The following is a 21,951-nucleotide window of genomic DNA, read 5'->3' on the forward strand; positions in this document are numbered from 1 at the left end:
TCAGAAAATATTTTGCAGTAGAAAATTAATTAGCGCAATATATTTTAAAGCATTCTGACTTAGAAATAATTAAATGCATAAGATAAGGTTAAGGGGAAAACAAAACAAAAAAGAAGAAAAATTGAACAAATATCAAAAAGACAATTATAATATTTCGTAAATATTTTTGGATTCAAAATTTATAATAACAGAAAATAATAGGAAATTGCATCAAAAATTAACAACTAAAAAGTACTTACAGTATAAATAATTTCTTATTTAATTAGTACCCATTTTCTTAATTCAGTATTTTATTAACTATTAATTACTACTGAACGGAAGGTAAGATTCCGTTCTTAAATCTTCTTTTCGTGTTGTAACTAAAAACTTTATTGTCTTCAATAAAGAAAACAATTCAGGCTGATGGAAAGTAGTATTCTACTTGGTGCTTAACAAAATTTATTAGTAATTATTCCATAACTTTCCAATTGATTTTGATGTAAAGAGGGGGAATTCCAGTTACTTCGCCTCATAAGGGGCAGTGTCGGACTCGCCACAGATTCCGCAAGGTGTTAATTAAAGCGCGTATGTGTTCCTGCGCCCTACTGACTAAACTTAAACCCCCACCAAACCCCCCATCAGGTGCCAGACCGGCATTGAAGCATTACCACGACCCCAGCGGGAGCCTTCGGACTCAGGGGATTCACAGTCACCGTGCGTCATCACCATCGGCGATCCACGCAAACGCGGACCAGCGAACAGCTCAGAAGGGAGATTTCCTTCATCTCTTCGTCCTCCTGTCGTGCTTTTCTGCCTCTCTTAGAGGACTTTTCCCAGAAACTCTCATTCCGCTTGCGACACTGTAGAAATCCCACCGAGTACCTAGCTGAGTCAGACAGTATTCCAATTCCCTCTTCTATTTCTTTTGTACTGAGAATATTAGCTACCAGACTTGATACCAGTTCCCATTGTCTAGTATTTTTCAACATAAATTCTATCACATTTTCTGGTGTCAAGCTGGCTAGTTCAGGCGAGAATGAGAAAGCATTCCATCTTCAGAAACAAAGAACACATGTTCCAAAGTATCTTCTGCTCCACAATATAAACAGTCAGGTGAGGATCTTCTTTTGAACCTGTTTAAGTATGCCCAAAATGCCGTGTGGCCCGAGAGGAAATGCGTGAGAAAGTATGATACCCCCCACACACCCTCCGGACACTGGGTTCAAGTCGGGAAATCAGACGCCTCGTCCACGCTTCTTTAGTTGAGGCTTCACGCCTGCCATTCCTCCTGCATTATTTGGTTTGCCTGTATCTTGGGAACCCAATCGTGAATTCTTCAAATCAAGATAATTCTGAGGCTGATCAATGGCACACCGACAATTACTCTGACCGCTGCCCCGGATACTCCGGGGTATGCCATAGCTGATGCGATCTCCAGTCTACGCTGGAATGACTGTAAAAGCTCACAGCTCCTCTTAATTTCTCGAACTAACCACCAGGCCGGAGCCGCATACAACTGTACAGATATGCTAGTAATAAAATAATCTTCCTTAGATCAGCTCTCGTCCAGACTTTGTCGGTATCAGTTTCCTTAGAGCAATCATGATCCTCTCAGCTCCCTCTTAGCTTTGCAATAGCCTCCCTGGCATGGGTAGTAAATTTCCTGGATCTCTCCAAGTATACCCCTCAGTACTTAACTACCCTATCCTCCTTTGTTATTTGTCTGACTACTACAATAGCCATATCCCTCATTTTCTGTCGGCCAACCATCGGCAACACCGCCGTATATTGGGGATTTTAAATAATTGAATTCCAATAACACTGCCAACTAAAAAATGTTGTTTTGAATGTTTCCATCACTTTATTAGTCAAATCTTACTAATTTTGGATTGAGAAAAACGAATATGTAAAATAAAGGTTTTTTATTAGCTCTAGCTTCTTTGATATACAATAGGTGGAAGTATTTTATTTTAACGGATTAAGAGAAAACTATACATTTTAATTGAATATACCAATAAAATAGAATGTCCAATTGACATTTTTATAATGACGGTTACATTCTAAGAGTTATTAATTGATGAAAGAGAGTTCTTAATTTATGAAAGAATACCTGGCAGTTGGTTGGGTCTAAAGAGATCACGTGGTGGCTTCATGAGATCGTTGTCTTTTGCTTTCTTCTTGTGAGTTTCGAAACACCCCTACACACAGACCGCAGTAATCCGCAAGCATTGCTTCGTACTAATAGCTCTGATATCTTTTTATTATTACAGAAACATTCTAATGGAATTTACTCCGTGTTCATCACTAACAAACTCCACAACTAGGGGGGTAAATGCCAAATGTGAGTGGAGAAAATAGATTTTACGTGACATTTTGCATCCGAGTTGATGGTAATTTGGCAGAACTGTCACCGAGTGTAGTTTTTGTCTCTTTTGTTACCTGGAGATCCATAAATGACTTTCTTTAAGGCTTCCTAAGCTCCCTTTTCTTTCCCTTCCAAAATTCGGTCAAACTCAGGATCCTTTACAAGATGTCAAATTTGTTGACCAACAAAAATCCCTTCCTTAAATTTTGCTTCAGTTAATGTAGAAAATTTGTCTCTTAAATATTTAAAGGCCTATCGTTTTCGGTTCATAATTTTAACAAAATGTTTCATCACATGAAGGGATGGAAGAATAATATCTTTTGGGTCTACGAGAGGCTCGGTAACAACATTTTTTTCACTACAGTTAAGATTACCTGCAAGCCAGTCTGCTTGAATATAATGTGATTTCCTATTCCTACGGTCCCACTTCCATTAAAAGCAGCAGTATTTAGTGTACCAAGACCACCGAGCTAGTCTAGTGCTTAACTTGTCATCGGAAATAAGCTGATTTCGAAGTCGGGAGTTGAATGGTTCAAATCTTAGTAAAGGCAGGTACTTTCATACGGATTTGAATACTATATCGTGAATACCGGTTTTCATTGTTGGTTGGGTTTCAATTAACCACCCATCTCAGGAACGGTCAATCTAAGACTGTACAGAAATATACTTCATTTACATTCTTACATATCATCCTCTGAAGTAATATCTTACGGTGGTTCTGGAGGCTAAACAGAAAAATGTATTTAGTGTACCCTAGTTGCATTCCTATGAGTGCAACAATGACTCTTAGCTCGCCACATATTTTCCACTTGTATTCAGCATATTTGATTGAGTCTAGGAGGATTGCTGTGTTTGCATTAGTCTCTTTCACGTGAACTGTCAATTTCCCACGAGGGAGAAGAACACCCGCATTGTGACATGACTGTTTGCCACACCACCCCCTCCGTTCCTATCCATTAGTGGCTTAATAGGAGGATATCTTCTTACACCAAACTGATCACATTCCATAGTCATAAGTCGACCTCGATGAGATGCTACTGATGCAAATGCCTCGAAAGATATTCACATCAGTAAATTCCGCTCTAGTCAAGATTTGCCTTCTTAGAAGACATCAGACACCTAACTCACTTAACCCACATAGCTCTCAGGAACTGCTAAAACTGCCTATTCGCGGAAGATCAAAATCTTGTGCGCCTAACTCTATTAACAATCTACTACCACTGAAAACCCCGTATGTACCCACTTTACAATACAATTGATTCAGTAATTTCCATGCCACTAGAGCATATGTTAATAAATTTACTTAATGAAGTGCTATCCAAGTGTAATAAATATGTCGCAGAGGACCTCATGTCTGGAGCTAGAGCTGAAGCCTCATGTCCCTTCTGGAGCTGAGTATAACGACGTCTAGTCTCCCACTTTAGCTTCAACTTTGAGCACCGCTTGATTTAACGCAAAGTTGGTCGCAACTAACATTTGCTTATTTTCCCCCTAATAAGTGCACTGCTATTCAACAAATCGCAATGCTAACTCAGTAAACCGTACCCGGGAGAGTCAGAAAACACTACCGACCACGACCACCATTTCATGTGAATTGCAGGAGCAACAGGAATAAAAGAAATATGGTTGTTTTTGTGAAGTAATACAGCCTTCAAACCAAGCTTGGAAGAGTCTATGAATAGCCTTCAATCAGTTGGACGATGATTAAAATTCAAACATTTTATCAAGCCATTAACGTCGCAGCAAACAACAACATTGTTTTTCTTCCTCCAAAAAAAAGCAGATCCCTATGACAATGTCTGTATTGTGAGACCTTAACATCATATTGGAGAACATTCCATTGTTGTAGTCTTGACCCAGAAGTTCTGCCTTCTCCTTCGACAAATCAAGATCTCGGATTAGATCTCTCAATTCCTCTTGACTCAGTCTGTGCGGTTTATCATCTTTTTCGTCAAAAAAACTCATGGGATATGGAATGTTTGTTGAGTTCTTCTTCTACACTGACTTCATTTTCTACTTCAAGATCATAATTTTGGGGTAGAATAGGAACTGATAAACTATCTGAATCTGGAATAGGTCGACTAGAAGACGGAAGATTAGTGTGTTGAACTGCTCCTTTTTACTTCATTGACAAGCATGCCTTTATTGATGGAGTCAAGCAGAAATAGCAGTTATCTCTATTATTTGTAGGCTCCCGACAAGCCATACACACAGCAAACGCCATTGATACTTTTTTAATTTTCAGCCATTCTCGTAGTATAACTGAACAAAAGTTGCGTCATATATGTAAAGCCCATGACTTATCCTAGTCTCCTATCTTCATACCAAAATAATCCTGATAGCAATCTTCACAAGAGGCGTCAGATGCGTTTCTGTGATGAAATTTTTATTTCACCAAAAATGTAACAAAAATTATTCACCGAATTTCAAATTTTCCTGGAATTTTGATTTACCAAATTTTCCACTTCAAAAGCACACGAAAACCAGAAATTTTACTCAAATTACGGTACAAACAATATGAAATAGTCACAGTAACAGTGATAATATTTATAACCTACAAACAGCTAGAAAATGTTCTTTTTTATCATTTATTAAAGGTAACAACACCAACAAAAAAAATTAGCCCCATACTAAAAATGTAGATCGGGTAAAAAATAACATGTCACTGTATCTCCAAAGCAAGAGTTATGAAATTTAGAAAATATAGCTGAGAAATATATAAAAATAAGCCATTTTCGAGTCCAAAACATTTTCATTGTTGGGTAGTGTAATTAAAACAAAAATTATCTCTTGAAAATAAATTGAATTATGGTTTTAATAAAAATTAAACCTTTTCAATTTTATATTTATTTCTTTTATATTTATATTTCTTTTCTGATATTTATATAAATATTAGCACCCACATCGCACCTTCGCTCGCTCTAAATGGTTACTTGTGTTTCCCACGTCATGCTCAACCTTTTTATTTTATGTTGTTTGCCAGGTAACCGGAGGCAGGTGCATACAATCGCATTGCACAAGCAGTAACAGTGGCAATATGTTTTTTTTGCGCCGCAGCGCTCTACAACATCGCATATTTGCAACTACAAAAAATAGGGCATCTACGTCTCGGCTTCACCCGCACTATATTCTTACTTGCGTTTCCCATCGCGATCAGAGGATATTTAGCTGGTCATGGCTCACTCCTCCTTTCTAGCAAGAGGGCTCTCCTGCTTGGACCCCGCAGTGTTCATTAAACTCATGCTTGTGAGAATAATAATGGAATAAAAAATTAAACAAGTTCAATTTTTAAAAATTATTGGTGTATTGAAATTTCTTCACCGCAACAATTTTGTCGGTATAGGCCTTTACTTTGAGTGATCTAAGAAAGTGAGTTTCGAAACAGTGGGCCTCCATCTTAAAAATATTAGTTAAACTGATTACCGGTACTTCGTAAGGGTAAAAACGTATTTTGATCGGTCCTTACCGTTCCCGACAAATACCACTAGGAAGACTCCATACATCGTTCTCTTTTTTTTTTTTTAATTAATTTTATTTTATGTTTTTTAGTTAAGTAACCGGAGTCAGGTGCAGCCAGTCAAAGTAACAGTGGGCTGTATAGGGTGAGCCGCCGCGCCGTTTCTTTGTTACTCTATTTTAACTCTTTAAACGGAATCTCATAAAATCCTTTCTTAATGTGCACTTAGATCGTAAGATGAACATCTGTACAAATTTTCATCAATTTATCTTCAGTAGTTTTTGCTGAGTGTTGATGAATCAGTCAGTCAGGACATGTTATGAGATAATTCATAACCGACGCCCAGCAAAATCTACTGAAGTTAAATTGATGAAAATTATATAAATCTGTCACAAATTTCAACGGAAGGTCTCTTATCCCTTCTACTTATGAAAACTCTTATCACACAATAGAAGGAAGAATAGAACTTCATATGTAGCTTTTTTTAAAAAAAAAACCTATAATTTACACGCTATAATTTTTTTCTGTTAATGATTTAGGAGTTTAATAAATAATGTAAATTACTTTACAACTACGAAATTACACAGGGTATTAGAAGGAACTGCGGATAGTTCAATTTCACCAATTAATAAAAAGTGTTTACTTAAATTTCCTCTTTTAAATTTAACAGTGAAACTTGTAGTGCGATTTTTTCCCCTTATTAGGAAAAAGTCTTGTTGCAGTTATACCGATTGGTAACGATAGATTTCACTTGGGGTAGATAGATAATTTTCGATCTGATCAAGTTAGTATATAAGTTATACTCTTAACGCTAACGTTCTAGAATTTTGTTCCACCATTTTATTGTTAAATTCTACCTACTAAGATATTTTTCAAACTATACAATTTCCAAATATTGTTAATATTTAACAAACTAAAATTATATTTATTACACGGATAAGAGACGTGCAGCTTCCTAAAGATGCCAATCAACTAAGCTGCACATGATCTTTGGAAATTTCTGGAATGTAATATAAATTGTACAATTAAAATTATGTGAAAGTTTTACATAAGATGTACATGAGTTTTATTACGAGCACTTTTAGCTGTGTAAAATAATTTAAATCAGCCAGTTTAAGATAGTTATTTATGTTTCAACTAACTTAGACACGATAGAATTATTTATCTGTTTCTTGTTATAAATAAAGTAATATATTATACAATGTGAATTTCATTTTTCAAAAACATGTTAATCGTAAAAAGCTGCGAATAGTGTGAAATTGAAGAGGAATAGGTGTGAGAATGTTAATGTGGGCGGCGCCGGGACGGCTCATAAAAAGTGTAATCCGAACCAGAGCGTCGTCATGGTGATCAGTGACGCCCCCACTTCACCATCCATTACTAACCATCCTTCCGCTACCAGGTCCTGCATAATCAACTGACAATCCCGATAAGTGTGTCATATGCTGATTGCCGTGAAGACTGCAGTAGTGGTACTGTCATGCTGATTTAACCGCAAAACCCGCATAGTTTAGTACAGTACTATCAGCAATCTATTATATTTTTTAATGAATTTATAGGAAAATAAAATGAAATTATTCCAATTAAAAATCCCTCATACTTTTATAAGAATTTTTTTCATATTTTCATAAACATGTAGATGGATAAATAAAATATTAACTTTCTGTACTTGTCAATTGAAAGTTGTTTAGTACGTTGTTTAAATTTGTTTATGATGGTGAAATTTAATACATTATACAAAGTTAGTAGTAACACACAATTTTAATACAAAAGCATACTACACTTTGATGTTTTTTTTTGTTTGCATAGTTTAGTTCTTTACATAGAATCGAAAACCAATACAGTTACGTCACGCAAAGTATAATATGCAACTATATTATTTATCAATTTTAAATAATTCGCAAACTTTTCTATTTACTTATGTAGGGTATAAAAATAATGTTTTGTAACCCGTTAGTTATGTCATTTGTCGATATAAAATTAAGCAATTTTGGTTTTATTTCAAAGAATTTTTTGATAATAATTTATTAAAAATTCTTTGATAGTAAAACCAAAACAATCCACGTATTACTTTTCTCTGCTAGTTAATTTTTATTTTCTATTTTTAAGGCCTTAGATAACATTTTACAGAGATTTGAATCGCAGTATCTCGATTTGTGTATATTTGTTTACAATTCGGCTCTCACGTAAGAACAGCTGAATAATTTTTCGATAAAACAGGTTTGAATTTCTCTTGACCTGAAGAAATAAAATTAAAAATCTTCTATTTTACGCTATAAAACAAAAAAAAATGTATATGAGGAAATTGAAGACATATATTTTAACAACTTTTGCAAAAATATTTTTTCCTTTTTTCTTTTCTGTTATATGAGCATCGACTTCTACGGACATTAGCCCTCGTCACATTCTTTAAAATAAATTTTAAATCACCACCAGGTTCGTCATTTGTAAGGGCGTAAAGGGCTCTTACATTTTATTTAATAACACCAAAATAAAAACAGATATCATTTAAAACTCGGATATATTAGAACATTGATAACAGTTACAGAGTGTAAAGGGCCTTGATATTAAAATGAGACAATAAATAACACAAAAAAAAAAATTTAATACGAATTTCTTTACAATACCAATATTATTAAACAATATCCATATTCACAGAATTAAACTACGTCATTTAGAGATTTCTTAACACAACTTGAACTGCTTATGGACGTTTTAATATTCCGCTGGCGTGTAGATAAGCAACTATTGTTTCTTCTTCTCCATTTACTAAATCAGCAGCAATATTATTTGTTAGACCATATATATTTCTTTCGGAGGTCCGCATATATTGTACATTCTTCCATTAAATGCTTCACTGTACTTTATTACAAAGTACTTTATTACAAAAACCGCACATTGGTCTTCGCCAGTTATCTAATATGAATTTGTTATTCATGTGTGACCGATTCTGAGTCTGGTAACCGCCACTTGTTCTCGGCGAGTCAGCTTCACGTTTCATTTCCATTTATATAAAAAGTTTTAACTGCGTTTAATTTCATATTTAATTTTCTCCATTCGTTACTCCACCTATTTCTTATTGCATTAGGTAGAATTTTTAACACCTGCCCCTCGTACAGGAATTACATCCAAGTTATCACAAACTGTTGCCGTTCTAGCAGCTTCGTCTGCGCTTTTATTTTCTGCAATACTAGCATGCCTTGGATTCCATAAAAATACACAACGCTGTCCTCTTCGATTTAAAACGTACAAAACAGAATGTTTGCGATAAGGACATCATTAATATTCTTGTTCCGAATTGCAGCCAGTGCACTTAACGAGTCGGAACATATAAGCACCACTCTCTCTTCGCAGAAATGTTCCGAGTAGCGAAGAGCTTGCTGTATGACAATAAGATCTGCGGTATAAACTCTTGCTATTTCTGGCAATTTTGAAGAATCGGCTTCTCTATTTACATATGTGGTACATCCAACACCGTGTTTGGTTTTAGAACCGTCAGTATGAATTTTTATGTATTCTTCATTACTACTGACTGTTTATAAAAATTCCAGTTGGATGATTATTGCTGGCTTTCTTTTATTTTTCCACAAGAGAGATTCAATCTTAAGTTTACGCTGGTAAGAGCCATGGCGGTATTTCTCTTGTAGAAATTGCTAATATTTCAGGTAAAACAATTTCATATTTTCTTACCAATTCGTGATACCATATTCTGGCTGGTCTGGGATAGGTAGCACGACGTTTGTAAAATGCAGACAAAGTATGATTGTTAAATATTTTACTATTTATATGGGTAAAAAAATTCCATATATTTACCGCATATCTTAATAGGATCTCTCATCTTTAATGTAGTGGCATTATTCCGGTTTCCGACATTAAACTAAGTCACCGACACGTACGGAGTGCGCCTGCGGCATAACATATTCTGCTGTTATTTATTACGTCTAACTTTCGTAAATGCGACTTTCTAGTGGATGAATAAATAATCCTTAGTCGAGCTAGAATTCAACCAAAGCTTCTTATAGCCTCAGTAGTATTTTTATCTGTACCCTAATTGATATTTGATAAACATTTAATGATTTTTAAGGCTTTATTGAATCTAACACTCAAATCCTATATATCCCCAAGTAAGGAAATTATCTAATAATAACCTAAAAAACGATATTATCCTTGTACAATATTGGACGAGTGTCGATGGTCAAAACAGGACTTCAGTGAGGAATTCTCTTCCTACAGAACTGCGCACAGTACGATTTCTCTGGTGAAAAATTGAAACCATTACTCCTCGTAACTTCATTGAGGGCGTTTATCGCTCGTTACAATTTTTACTTCACCAAAGCTGTAGTGTTACTGGCGTACACAATTGCCAGCTTATCGACGTAAACGATTTTGCTGCCATGTCTAATATCAGTTTATTAATATGCCATATGAATGCAATTGATAATATGCCATATATGCAATATGACATATGAATGTCTAATATCAGTTTAATTGCTGATGGCAATCGTGAATAAGGTACTGCTCAAGGGCGAGCCTTGTGGTATGCCATTTTTCAATTGTTTTTCTAATGAGTATTTATTGTAAACCTGTACTTTCCAAGTACGGGTTTACGGTTGTTCAAATAGTTGCTGAGTAATACTGGCAGATTGCCGCAACTGCGCCATTCATGTAATTGAAGCATTATTCCACGACGCCTGTCCATTTCGAATGCCTTGTGCAAGACGAAGAAGACTTCAAAAGAATGTTTTCTTGTGATGAAGCTGTTATTTATTATATTCTATAAACTAATCATTTGATTGGTGGTTGAATGCCACTACCGAAAACCTGCTTGATGTGAGGATAAAAGATTTCCTTTTCTAAAATCTTGATTATTTATAATTGACCTTTATTATTTATAGTTGATTATTTATAATTTATTCAAACATTTTTTCCACAGCGCACGTCATGGAAATAAGACGGTAACTATTGGGATCTGTCAGATTTTTATCTTTATTTGGAACTGGAAGAATATGTGCTTTTTTCCACTGCTGCGAGTACATTCCATTCCGCCTATCTGATTATATAGTTCTAACAATCTACGTTTTGCAGTGGTATTCAGATGCCTGATATTGTCATAATGAATTTCGTCCGGATCAGAAGCTGTGTTGCCGGTATTCTCCAACGCTTTCACAAGTTCTTCTATTTTAAAAGGAACATTGTATGAGTAAAATTCATTTCAGTTCTGAAATTTAGAAGATCCTCAACTTTTTGTCGCATTCTAAAACGTTCATCATAGATTGCCGATATGCTGGCCTCTTCGAAATGACTGGCTAGTCATTCTGCAATTTCGTTTGCAGCATCTCTTCGTCGTCTTCGTATTAAAGGCAGGTTATGGGAGTAAAGTTTGTACACCCAAAAATAGCCTGCAATTTCTTCTAAACGTCTGATGCAGTCGTGTTTCTTTTATGGATGACACGTATTGCTGCCAGGATCGCTTTTTGAATCTATCATAAGTCTTTTTGCATACGTCCTGTATTTTTTAAAGACAATTAAATTTTCTATTGTGGGGTGTTACTTAAATTATTATATCCTGTTTTATTTCTTTTAATAGCTTCACTTCTTTCATCGCCCCACCACGGAACGGGTTGTTTCTTCAGTTTCCCGGAGGGCTAAATTTTTAATTAGTTTATTCTCTAGGTTTGCCTTTTGGGCATCCTTTTTTTCTCATCTTTGCAATTATTCGAACAGCTTCGTGTTCGATAAGTATGTCATTTCCGAAGAAAACTCTTTTCTCGCACCGTCATCTGACAGGTCATGCAGACGCACTTGAAACCTCTGGTTTAATAGCTGTCTTCTTCTTATCAAATCTACTTTTATTCGTAGTCGGCTTATTGTCTGGAGGCTATATCTTAATCAAAGCCTTAATAAGTTCTTTATGAGTGAGAGACTTCATTCTACTGTGGATTATTCTCTCAATCATGCTAGCCAATGTTTACAAACCAAAAATCCTAGACGCAAGTTTGCCAAGAAGCTGGTTTGTGTCGATAGCAGTTGGAGCAGAAGCAGGAACAGCTGTCTTAACCTGAACATAGATTGTTGTAGCTCTAGATTTTTGGTCGTTTACTATCTTGTTTGCCTCAAAGCAGCTGACCTTCTGTAAGATTTTGACTTTCTGCACAGCTTCTTCGTATATATAAACAAGACAGTTTTTTGATCTGCGCAAATGTTGTCCTTCATAGTTTACACATGAAGGAGGATCCTTACATGGTTCCCCTTATTTTAAATACATTTTTTAATCTAATATGTTCAATAATAGTCCTCTTCCCATTTAATGATTATTTTCTAAAATTAATTTAAGAAAGAATCCTATTGAACTTTGTTTTCATTTTTAATATTTCACCTCTCTGACTTACCACCCCACCATTCATGTCAGCTTTTTCTCTCTTTTACTCGTTCAGAATACATTTTTGAAAATTCATATGCATAGAAAATGAGCAGAGTTTAAAAATCTTTCAAAATTTCAACTAAGATTACGGGATGCTCTTCAAACTATTCTTTTATATGATTTATCTTACTTGGTACGCATTTTAAAGTAATTATTTAAGAAATAAAATAAAAGGAAATTATTTTTAAATGGGTATTATTTTATTCCTCAAATTACGGTTTTTTTCCCTGTTGTACAAAATATGAAACAAATTGTTGGCGTCTTACTTGACAGAAAGTCATGAAAACGATTTTAAGGAAAATAGTGTTGTATAAATAAATAAAAATATTATACTCTTATATATTTTGTTGTAAGTTATAAATATAACTTACAACAATTTTTTTGTGTATTTTGATCACTATTATCTTTCACATAGAACTTCTATCACGATAATTGTCGGATAATTCAGGATTTAATGGATGAAACTGTAGGTATTATGTGTACTATAACTCTCTAAGACAAATACTAAAGATCACTTTTATGTTAACAAGATACGACAAGATACGAGTATAATGATGTAATTAAGACTAAATTAAATACATTTTTTTGTAACTTTGTGTAAAACGAAAAAAAAAATTTCATATTAATACAAAAACAAAAATTGCATTATTAATCATTAATACTATAGACTTTTATTTTGTAATAAAGTGTAATATATTTATGTATAAATTTATAAATTACACTAATTATTAATGCATTATATATGAATTGCAGTATATTTATATTAATTAGTATATTTGCCTTCCTTAGTGTAACTATTGTTTCCATATGCTTTATTTGTAACAATGATATCCTAATTTGTTTTTCGTATACTTTTTCCTGTTATTTCTAGGAAGAAATATCATATTTTTATATAAAGAATGACATACTTTAAAAAAAAAAATTGTATTAAGCAGATGTGTTATATTCTAGCGAAGAAAAATGATCTGGTAGCCTACCTTTATAAAAATAAAATAAACGTTTTTTTTTGCCACTGCAAAATGTAACAGCAGTTACTTTTACCCATTGCCAATAAACCACAGAATAAACAATTGATTAATTTGATGCCTTTTTTGTGGAATTTCACCATTTTCTAAATTAGGTTATTCGAATTATTTGTAAATTTTCTTCTCAATTACATATTTTTATTTGTTTATTAGAATTTCTACGCGCATGTTATTTTTAAAACGTTTTATAACGTAGTGGAATTGGTGACATAAATATGATATTTTGGATGTAAAGGTTCAGTCAAACAGAAAAAGGGTGGTAAACTACAGAAAAGGTTGATAAAATGCGAATGATTTTTTTTTCACTTGAATTTTATACTACCTATATGTGAACGAAAGGCGTTACATCAAATTGTTATTCGATATAAAAAACAGTCTGAAAAATTATGATTATTCGTAAAAATGTAATCAAAATCAAACACGTAGAAAATGTAAGAGAATAATATATTTAATAATTTATTTATATTTACATCGGAGAATGTTTACGGCTTTCGATTCTCTGAACTGAATTGAAAAAAAAAAAATATTTCTCTGTTGTTACAAAGCGTCACTTTCTAACTAAAAAATCCATTTATTTTTAGCCATTTGACTAAAAATAAAGTCCTTTTCAGGGTATATCCAGCCTTGCCTGTTAATAATTTAATTAAAATGATTAATTCAAGTCTAAGTTATTATTAAATAGCTTTGATCAAATTACTTTATGTAATTTTTTTATACGTATTGTTCGCAATTATTTATATAAAAAATTAAAGATGATTAACGTATTAATTTTTCTATCTGCATTGATATGACAATAACTGTTTTTCGAACATTCTTCCCTGGGTTTTTCATGCATTTATAACTTGAATATATCATAAATATTACACATAACTTACCTTTAATTTATAGTAATATTATGACTATTGTTTCACTTATTTTTTCGTTAAACTGTAAGTAGTTTACATTATGAATCTGAGTGTATTTTTACTTGAATAATCTTAAATTTCAACTGAACTTTCATTATGTAGTTAATTATCTAGTTAAATACGAAACTTCATTCCTTTCTTCTATTTTATCCTTTTAGTTATCAAAATTTACGTCACAACTTTATTTTGAACCCGTTTTCCCAGATGCGGAAGTAGAACTAGTTCTGCGTAATTTGTAATAATCTGATGAATAATATTGTAATAAGGTTTACTATTCTTTTAAGCCTTTATTGTGAACATAACTATTATTTCAATGAAATGTTTTACTGGAATGTAGAATGGGTTTTTATGTTATGGTGAAGTCTCATTTGAGGATATAATTAATGTGTTACATTAGTAAAAATTTAATTATATGTTCATAAGAACATATAATAAGAATAAGAACATTCTATGTTCTTATTTCATTATAGTAACGGCGATCTTTGTATTTTATAAAAGGTTTTATTAAACAATACGTTCATAAATTGCTTACAGGTAAAGAAAAAATTAATAAAATTATATGTAATATAATGAATTTGTACTTTTTTTCAAATTACAACAATAAATACGGCGTAATACAATATAAGTTGGCGTACAATAAATATAAGTAATTAAATTCAAAACGATCGAATATTTTTCGGCTACCACATACAGAGACATACGTGGTGGTCTATTTTTACCAAAAAATTATTTTACGAGTGAATTATGTTAGTTTAAATGACAGAAACAGTTGATAGGGCATAGGTATACATACGAATATTAACAAGATCTTGGGGAACCTGTAAGCGAGTCCAACACACTGGCCGCATATGGGTTGATTCCTCACTAACCAGGGAAAAAATATCAGAAACAAGTTTACTTCTATTGTATTTTTCATTTGTTGTGGTTTTACTGTTGTATTTTATTTATCATATATAATAAATATTTTTAGCTTAAACATTAAAATACACTTACAAACATTAAATATTAACAATTTTCTACAAAATTAAATTGGTTGCAATTGATGCCTTAATAAAAAACAAATTGTATTGTATTTGCAATTAATTCATTTGCAAAATTCTCTCTTTTCATCTATAACTTCATTATACGATCCAATTTTTAACATTACCATTTAACTCGTCTTTTTAAAACCTTATTTTTTTCTTTATTATTCGCTTCCTTAACCAAATGCCATAAAATAGTTTTTAGGAATTTTATATTAATACTCATATTTAACACGTTTGATGTATACTTTAGAAACGCTAGTATAAATATCCTGCTTCTGCATAAAGGCTTTTTCAGAATAAGATTGTAACGTTTTGAAATCTTCCTTGTTTTTAACATATTTAATAATTTTAATCCTTATATAACACATATTTTACTTATGTTTTATTGTGTTCTTCGTAATGTCTAAGAAAATTTATTTTCTGTCTCAAAAAATTGCTTTTGTGTAAGTTATTCTAGTTAGCCTAACTGGTCTGTATGGTGAGGAAAACAACATGTCCAGTAGGCGATAGTGAATTCATGTGGTATATACTTTTTATTCCTTCCAAAATTGTTTAATAATCCAATATACAGTATATACTGTATACAGTCTATAAAGCATATATGTACAAATAAATCAGCTTTTTCTGATTGACTGACAGATTCATCAACGCCCAGAAAAAATACTGAAATAAGTTGATGAAAATTTACGTATATGTTCGTATTACAGTGCAAGTGCAGACGAAGGAATAATTTTGAGATTCCCAGTTTAGTGAGTTAAAATGAAGTAAAAATGAAATTTAACATTTTTAGTAACAAAGGAACACATCAACTTGATTTCTTATATGTGTAATTTTCTTGTAAACATCTAAAAACCGAATTCTATATTTTTGAAATTCAACTTTGAAAGTGTTTAAGAAAGGTAAAATATTTGAAAAACGCTTGATAATTTTTTCCATTTCCGACTATATTAAATGAGATATTCACTAGATTGGGCTTTAAAATACTCCTAAGATAAATATCTAGAAATATTTACGGGCTTCTTGTGAATTTCGATTTTTTAAGGGATGTGACGATGTACGGCGGGACGGCTTAACCAAAACAACCGCTGTTACTATATGTGTGATGCGACTGGCTGCACTCGCCTCCAGTTACTTGACTAAAAAACATAAGATAAAGTCTGTTAAAAATTGAAAAAAGAATAGAAACAAAGTACTCTAATCTCCTAATGGTGTTTGTTGGATAAGAAACGTAAAAAGTACATTTTTTACCTGTAATTTGTACGGGTAACGATTTGTAACTAATATTTGTAAAATGGAGACTGAATGTTTTACAACCCATAATTTTAGATCAATGTTTCGGTTCGTGTAGTGGCAAACTCTGAAGAAATTAACATACACTGATATGCTTTGTAAATTGAACAGACTTTAATTTTTGTTTATCATTCTCATATTCACAAGCATAATTTTAATGAACGCAGCGAGGTCCATGGGGCAGAGCCCGCTGGCTAGTGTTAAGACGCAGCTCCTGACGGTTCACTCAGCTCCGTACGGCTCACACGGCTCCATGTGGCTTACTTGGCTCAATTATGGCTATAAATTCTGGCTCCACACTAGAATAAATTAGTCTCTATCCAACCATCGAAGACTCATTGTGTTTGTTACAAATTTATGTTTTCGAAGTTGCGAACAACATTTTTGGTGGTATGTTGTTTTTAAATTTGCCTCGAATCTATGAGACAGTTATAAGAAAGCGGCTCAGTTAAAGAAGAACTAGACGTGGAGTTCGTGCTTCGGCGAACTCGGTTAGCCAGTTCAGAGGGCGACGAAGTAGGACATTCAAGATGTCCGGACGAGGCATAAAGCGAAGGCAAAAACTGAGTTTGAAAATCACTGACGTAAATATCTACCGAGGCATTTACATCGGTGGCATCCCAACGAGTCCTAGCTTATTACTGTGAGATGTAAAAGTTAGAAGGGAAAAGACAACTCCCGTTAAGGCCCATCAGGACTAGGAACAGGGGGGTTGTGTGGCGACCGGAAGCGTCACAAGGCGGATGTCTTCCCCTACGGGGTTGGTATGTTACAAATTTATAATTAATTTAATAATGATGTACATGAATTATAAGATCAAGATTATAATAAATATTATTTATATGATAATGGAAGGAAGGCTTTTTATTTATGTAAATGAACCAGCGAATAATTAAATAATTAGATTAATTAAACCTATCCGAGATACTTCATCAAGGGGGCAATTATTTCAACAGCTAGAAAGGAAGGCCGAGTCATTACCATCTGAATATCCTCTGATGGCGATGGAAAACGCATGTAAGCATATAACGCGGGCAAAGTCGCGACGGGCTTTAGAATTTATTTTTGTTTTGTTTTGTAGAATTTCAAATTTTTCTTAGAATCTAATATTGAATGCTATTTAATATTTCTTTCAACTTATTTTCATTTATCATTTATTATACAATATCATAGAAAAACCTTATGTTAATTTAATTTTCTTAATATTAATTCTTACTTCACTTAGACATTTTCTTTTTTAATTTTATGTACAGCTTGAAAATGAAAGTGAAATAAATTTACTCTTATCCTTTCATTCACTGTACTTTTCATTTTTTGTTTTCAACTTCTATCTGACACTTTTGCAGTTTATAAATGTTTAATTTCTCTTTTACTCCTATCTTAAAACAATTTCAAATTATATTCAACATCTTCAATACTGATTTTAAATTTGAAAAAAAATTAGAAACGAAGTAATTATTCCTTGACAAAATTAAAAAGTTGAGATTCGCCAAGAACATTGTTGTTTTAGCAAAAACTGAAAACAATTAGTGAAAATAAATTCTGAAAAAATGGATTTACGGCTAAGAAATCGGTTCAGATTATAAAATAAATAATAAAAATAAAATAAATAACAAAGATAATGAAATTGTATTGCATATTGCAGTATAGTACATAAAAGTTAATCAGAAATTAAATATTAAATTGTAAATATTTTGCTATATGGGTACTAAAATTATAAAATATGTAATTCAGACATTAAAAGTATACTGCAATTGCAAAAAAATTTCAATGATAAAGGATAAATATCCTATTATTATATGTAGATCTAAGATTTAGAAAGATTCCTTAAAAGTATTCCCATGGTGTGTAGCACTTTATTGTATCGAAGTATAAACAATAAGAAAAACAGAAAGGGTAGGAATATTGACATTTGGAATTATTATTCAATATATATTAAAAATGGATCTAGTAGATAAATGAAGTTATAAGTCGTATAGGAAAGAAAATAAATTCATTTAAGAATCTCGTAAAAAGAGAAGCTGTGATGTGTAAATGTAAAAACTAGTTAGTGTTTTTACTTTTTACACCTGGATGATTAATCTATAATCCACCAAATTGTCCTTTTTAAAAAATTCTGCCGCAAAATACTTACTTTCCTGTTCCTCTTAATAATCCTTTATTTTTTTATTATTTTTATTTAGTAACCACCTCAAATTTTAAATTTTACTGAACACGTCATTTGAAAACCCACTACTCTATGTATTTCTGTACCTTTCCATGTTTCACTAAAAATGGCAAGACACGCTAAAAATATATTTCTTTATTATATCGAAATCTACTTTTTTAATCAGCAAATTTTTTTGTGGTAAGATTTAATACAGCTTCACATTTTTGTATGGATGTGTTATTGATGACTTCCTACCTTCGACTATCTTTAGAAGGTTTTCAGTTTCTTAATAACAAAGTTCTTAAATTTCAGACATATTCGTGCCTCCTTTTTAATCAAGATTTTTTTTCAATTTAAGTTTGTTCTTAATTTGAAATTATTATTATATTTTTTTGTATGTGGAAAGTTACTAATGCGTTATTCTTCTTTTTATTTTTAATTAGAATTCTTTTACAAAATATGTATGGAAATCGGCTATATCCATTTATCTTTATTTTAATACAGTAATCTTTTCAGTACAGAATTAAATTCCACTTATTCCATTCTAACTAATGCCACCTGATTTTTATATAAAAATAGAAAAATATTCTCTTTTTCAATGTAATAGAATTTTTTATTTATTCTAAACCTACGATTAAATTCTTTTTTAAGATTTTAAAATTGCATTTTATTAGCTTTTGTTTTGATTCTATATTTTAAATGAATTGCTCTTCAAATTCTTACAATTTTACAAACTGTATAGAATCTAACTAACGAGTGAGTAGCTAGCTAGATGGAAAATAAAGTTAATCCGACTAAGTCTACGCATGTTACGTTTATGATGAGGAGGTATGACTGCACAGGAGTTCAACATATGGCGTTTTCATCTCGCACGCTAACAGCATGCAGTACCTAGGACTTCATCTCGATCACCAGCTGACATGGAGGAGTCATGTCAGAGAAAAAAGGGCCTAGTTTAATATTAATTTTAGAGATATACACTGGTTGATATAGAGAGGATCACAAATATCGTTATTTAACAAGCAGTTGCTGTACTCAGCGGACTTAAAACCGATTTGGACCTTAGGGGTTCAACTAAAGAGTATGGCAAGCGAGAGTGACATCGAAATCGTAAGACATTCGTGAACAATCTATTGAGAAATATCTCAGATACGCCGTGAGTCGCAAAATACACTGGAACACGATTATCTGGTAAGCCAACCATTCCAGAGGAGATACAACAATTCGGTACAAGACACAAAATGAAACTTATTAAACATCTGAACTGGCTCGCTGTAAACCTTTTGGATAACAGCGAGGATACGTCCTCGCTGTTTGTAGTCGTTTTAGGTGCCGTACGCGGCACCTAAAACGACTACAAACAGGTATTTTAAAACTGTAAGTTCTCAGAGATTTAAAATGAATCAGTGTTGTGCATTGTTAGAATTCTTAATTTTGTTTCGCTCCTTACTTTTGTTGGTTCTTGGATTTGTTTTAGTGTTAATTTGATTATTTATTCTTTACGTGATCGTTAAAACAATTGTTTTTTTTGCCTTTTATGTTCTGAACTTTGATCAAAGTTCGTTAGACTCATCTGTGTATGTAATTATGTACATTTATGATATATTAATGTATGCTTACATATGTATATGTGTACATACAGTTTCAATGAAGAGGGGGTTCAATCAAAATTCCTCCCTGCTTGTCATTTTTTTTTTATTCAAATTTTCTTATAAATCCGGCAAATTGGAACTGATTGTAAATTGTAAATCCGGCAAAAAAAAAAAAAAATATTCTCACGGTTTATTGAAATCAGTCTTCATTTAATAGAACTTTTAAATTTACTTCTATATGTTCTTTCTTACAGATAATAAATAGTTTGATTTTCCTTGATAATTATTCCTGTATTAATTTCTAGAATAATTTTTTAATATATACGTATTCCAGAACACAGATATTATGACGTATAAATTGATTTTAAATCTACCTAATAGTTTTTCTCATTAATGAAATTTGATATATTTACTTATTGTAATATGTTTCGAAATATTTCGGAATAAATAATCATTCTGTGAAAAGCATTTTAAAATTCATAAAATTTAAATAATGTATAATTGTAAAATCTTATTCTACTATATTTATCAATTAACATTTCATACAACTAACATTATTATAACGATTTGTACAGTGTGTTTAAAGAAATAATTTTTTTAATCATGTTTTATACTTTTACCTCTTCTTTATATTCTTTATTTTATGTTTGCCATTACATTTATGTAAAAAATCTTTATATACTACTCTAACATTTATAGCGAAAAACTAACTTCTAGAGTTTATATTATTTCATATTTTATAACCATTTTATTATTTTTTTAAATATTTACTCAACTGTAAAATGTTACAGATTATAAAAATATATTTGCTTAAAAAAAACAATTATTATTAATTAATATCTGGAGCACCTTTCAGAAAATTATTTAGATTCATTGTTCTAATAACAAAAGTGAGTAAGTTCTTCATAGCAACAAAATATTTTGATTAACAATTGAAATATCTTTATATTATTTTCTTTACTTCATAAAACATCATGTTACTCATTAGTGTGTACATTAAGATCCAAATCAAATTTATCACGTAGAGTATACTAAATATGTTATAAGTTAGTTCTCTGAAGTTAGATACGTTAATATTTCCCAGTAATAAGCATGTTACACTTGTGTTAAACTCTCTGTTAACGACAAAGTTATAGGGCAATAGATTCTGTTGCTGAAGGCTTATAGTAAACTTAGATGTTTTAGATACATTGTAAATTTACTCTACATATCGAAGTTGATTAAAATGCTTTCAAAATGAATTGATCAGTTTTATAAAGTACAGATCATTTCACGTTTATATCTCTTGTTTTAGTGCATATTTTTAAAAAAAAATTAATGTATTTAAACTAATTCCTAACGATGAACAAACTTTACAAGATACCAGTCACTACACTATGATTGAGAATAAAAGTGTGGAAACAGAGCTGATAGAATTCTCACGTATTAGTATTCTCATACGTTTATGTTTAAGATAAACCTCACTCTTTCTTTCTTTCTCCTAGCAACAAAAGTACATTCAAGGAATGCATTGCATTATCCCGAAGGACATGAACCTTGTGAGAACCTGATCATCCTACAAATCAAATTCATAGGGACTTTTTTGTAGTCGTATTACTGCCTTGTATCTTTTATAAAACATTTCAGTTGATTAACCAATTGTGATAACTGTAATATAATAATAATTAATATGATAGAATTTTATTTGCTTTTTCATCAATTTATTTAATATTATTAAATAAACAAACAAATAAACAAACCTCC

Source organism: Lycorma delicatula, chromosome 3 (assembly GCF_047948215.1).
Source record: "Lycorma delicatula isolate Av1 chromosome 3, ASM4794821v1, whole genome shotgun sequence".
Lineage (NCBI taxonomy): Eukaryota > Metazoa > Arthropoda > Insecta > Hemiptera > Fulgoridae > Lycorma > Lycorma delicatula.